Here is a 3,941-nt window from a genome sequence, read left to right on the forward strand (position 1 = left end):
CTAGAAGAATCTTCTTTTTCTGCCTCGTGCTAATCTTTAGATCTTTGTTCGGAAACTTACAGCTATCTAGAATGTACCTCGAGGACAGATATTCGGACTCTCAAATTTTTCGAACACTTTCCTGACCTACAGATTGTGGGGGCTCATGCATCTGTTGTATCAACATTTGCACGGTGACCCCTGATTTGATTCATGATTTAGTTGAAGAATTGTGGCGAGTTTCCTTAAGTGGAGCTACATGTTGCCAACACATTTTCAAAGTAATATTTCTCATCAAAGATGACAAGGAAACCCCCTCATACTATATATTTTCAAAAAGCAGAGACTCTAAAGTTTAGTATGGTAGCAGTAGTACACTCGAAAGATGAAGTGGGTGTATAAATTAACACTTCTTTATCACGAAACTTACGACTGCTTGACAAGCTATAAGGTGAACCCCACCAACATTTTAATCTTTGGTTAACATATTAATTAAAATTAAATGAATATTTGCAAAAACGTGATTTTTGAGCAAAATATGCTGTGTTGGTAGCCTAGATTCTTTCCGTCCGCTTGCCTCCGTACCTCCGTCCCCACGTCCGTACGTCCGTGGGGACGGAGGTACGGAGGCAAGCGGACGGAAAGAATCTAGGCTACTGTGTTGGGTGCAGCGCCCCTTAAGTAAAGTTTGAGGAAACGATCAAGTATGACACTGTCTAGGCGCGCACCAACAGTTTTATGGCGATCGCTGAATATTTGCGCGCATGAACATATGCAAATTAATGCAAATTAATGGCGAAGCAAGAGACACGTACTACGCTAAAGACGTCGATGATATTATTTCTAAGAAATTGTTGATACAAAACAGGTCAGAAGAGTTCAGAGTATACATATAGATAGAAAAAAGGTCGTTACACGGTCGTATCGGTTCATTTGACGCTCGAGACTTATTTCATCATAGAGGGCACTTCGCTTACAGCCAAGTGTTTTCCTTGTAAATTATGAGCCTTCAGGTAAAAACCAAGTCGACTAAAATTAAAACAGCCGCAAGCATGCTCAAGAAATCCTTCGATGAGCAGAAACCTAAGTTCATATGACTGGTTAGTCAAATTAAGAACATTTCTAATTTTCCCACCGTGCGTTGCAGGAACAGCATGCGGCCTCTGCATAGGCAGTAACATGGGAAAAATAATTCCAGATTTGTACGACAATTGTGAAAGATAAATATAAAATATCCGTTCTAATCCTACGGCTATTACAGATTTTCCCGTTATTCATACAGCCAGAATAATTTCATAATGATGCTTTCATGAGGAATTAAAAGTTCGTATGATAACTTTGCTATCCCAAGTGTATCTCTTCAGTGCTTATGCCTAGCTTTGCAGACCTTGTTACGCCCACCGCCTTGAGGGCGCAATCTCTTAGAACAACTGCAATCCCCATGCTATACTCCACCACCTTGTTCAATTTTTACGTAAAGTGTGAGCTGCAGAGTGAATTACGTTTCATGGACAATGTCTTTGACCACTTTTGGATCGGTTGAGTCAAATATTTGCGTTGACAGTATATCCTCCAAACCTACAATGATAAGCCCATCCCTCAGTAAGGCAAAGCAATACATTCGTTCATCCATAGATCGATCGATCGAGCAATCCATATCGATCCATCCATCGATCCATCCATCCATCCATCATCAATCCATCCATCCATCCTTCCATCTATCTATCCCTCCCTCCATCCATCCATTCATCTATTCATCGATCCATTCATCTATCCATCCATCCATCCATCCATCCACCCATCTATCTATCCCTCCATCCATCCATCCTTCATCTATCCATCGATCCATTCATCCATCCATCCATCCATCCATCCATCCATCCATCCATCCATTCATCTATCCATCCATCCACCCATCCATCCATCCATCCATCCATCCATCCATCCATCCATCCATCCATCCATCTGCGATGACTATGAGGGCGGTGGTGTACCTATTGGGTAGAATTCACGAAGTGATTTGTATGTAAACAAAGGGAAAAGCTAGCAAGTCAATTTGTGCTTAAATGTTTCCGCCATTATTCCTACGACCGGGCTAGCTGTACGCGTTTACATTGAGCAGAGTTACTGTATGTGTGGGTACTGAAAAGTTGTGGCTTTTGATGAGGGTGGGCTCCCTAGAGGCGACGTCTCCCTCCTCCTGGACACGCCAAGGTTTTCAATCCTTGGGGGTTGTTATTGACTGGACTGACAACTTGAATTCCACCACACTCTGAAGATCATCTTACTGACACCCTCTTTCGCCATCGTTACTCTAATGGGGTAGAGTAACCGTGCTCTAGTGAAGACAAACGCATCAGCTTGTCAGCGGCGTGCCTGACCCGCAGTTCACCCTGTGACGTAAACCCGGCACGTAGGTCATCATTCATGTGGTTGGTCTTGCGGTGCGGGATGTCGTCGTTCCCCGGTGAGAGTAACCACGGCTGTTAACTATTTCCGATTCATCGGATTATTTGTCTTCATGTATGGTATTATTGACTATTTACATTCAATGGGAGATTGACTGAAACACTGCTTCGATAAATGTAAAAAAATTATATCTTTAAACCGTTTATATTGAAACTCTATAAATTCCTAACGGACGCCTCCGATAATTCATGGTCCCTGAATTCTGGTCTGGGATAGATTCCAAACGTAAACAATAACAGTGCATTTTACACATATAGACGGTGTGCTAACAAGCCAATTAGTGGGTGTTTTACCAGGTTTTGGCGAGTAGAAAAAGAATTTGCAGAATAGATACAAAAGGGAAACAGTGAATAAAATCATCTGCAGCGACGGGCCATCAATATTGTGCGTGGATTGATGAATGCCGTGTTCGACAAATCTCGCCTTCTTCAATTAATTTCATTTCAATAATTCGTAGAGTTTTGTCGTGCCCCTACCTAACATTCAATATACATGATTTTTGTATTTCTTAATACCGCAGGCTAATATCTTAAGTATCCAACATTCAAAAGATGCAGAGACGGCGATACGATTCCGCCTATGGGAACTTGTTCCTTCTGCCCCATGCGTCTGCCAGTAATTGCCTGCTGTATATATTCAACTTTACAGTTTCTGTCTGTATACTTTATCGTCTAAATGTGTCTACATGTGTGTGTCTGTCACACTGATTGGGTTTACGCCGAAGTTATATCCAGAGTCGCTGTTGCTAGGCAACTATTGTGGTATCACTACATAATTAGCATAACTCAATCTCTTGCGTGTTTACACTGTTAGTTGTACTTCCAAACCGATAGACAGCTTCTATATATGGGACTATCGACCTCTTCTTTCAATTAAATTTGAAGTCAAAAAGACTTAGCGAAGGTTTCTTCAAGATATCACATTCATCACCATCTCTTCAGGGTTATCATTCGTCCAATGTCTATCATGGAATCTTGTGTGCTACAGGGCTAAGTCGCTCAGAACATGTCAAAAGTTGAAATTCTTCTTGACGTCACGTATTGCCGAGCAAAGGAAACATAATAGAACGTGACGCTGGAACACGAAAACGAGTCGTAGAAGGACGTGGATATCTGTAATTTTCCCCGAGAAACTGCTGTACTTAAAGCTCGTCAACACTCGAGATTTACGATGTGATTAATGCTTCGCACTTTGGTGGCAGAAAGACATCATAAGTATAGTTGAATTAAACGGCAAGATCAAATGACTGAGATTAAGACGCTGGTCCTGAGAATATTGCTTTTTTTTCCAAAACTCAGCAAATCGACGATGTGGTTTTTAGACTACGCTGACAAGTCCCATAGATATTAAAGTGCAGATGTTTATACTTTCGAGGATTCAATCACCATGGCAACAAGAAAAACGCTGTGAAACTTTAAGTCATCTCAGCGCACCAAGGTCAGCTCTCGACTGTTCTATTGTTGCTGCCAAATTGTCCGGGAAGCTTCAGGGAC

The sequence above is a fragment of the Ptychodera flava genome, chromosome 8 (genome assembly GCF_041260155.1).
Source record: "Ptychodera flava strain L36383 chromosome 8, AS_Pfla_20210202, whole genome shotgun sequence".
Classification (NCBI taxonomy): Eukaryota; Metazoa; Hemichordata; class Enteropneusta; family Ptychoderidae; genus Ptychodera; species Ptychodera flava.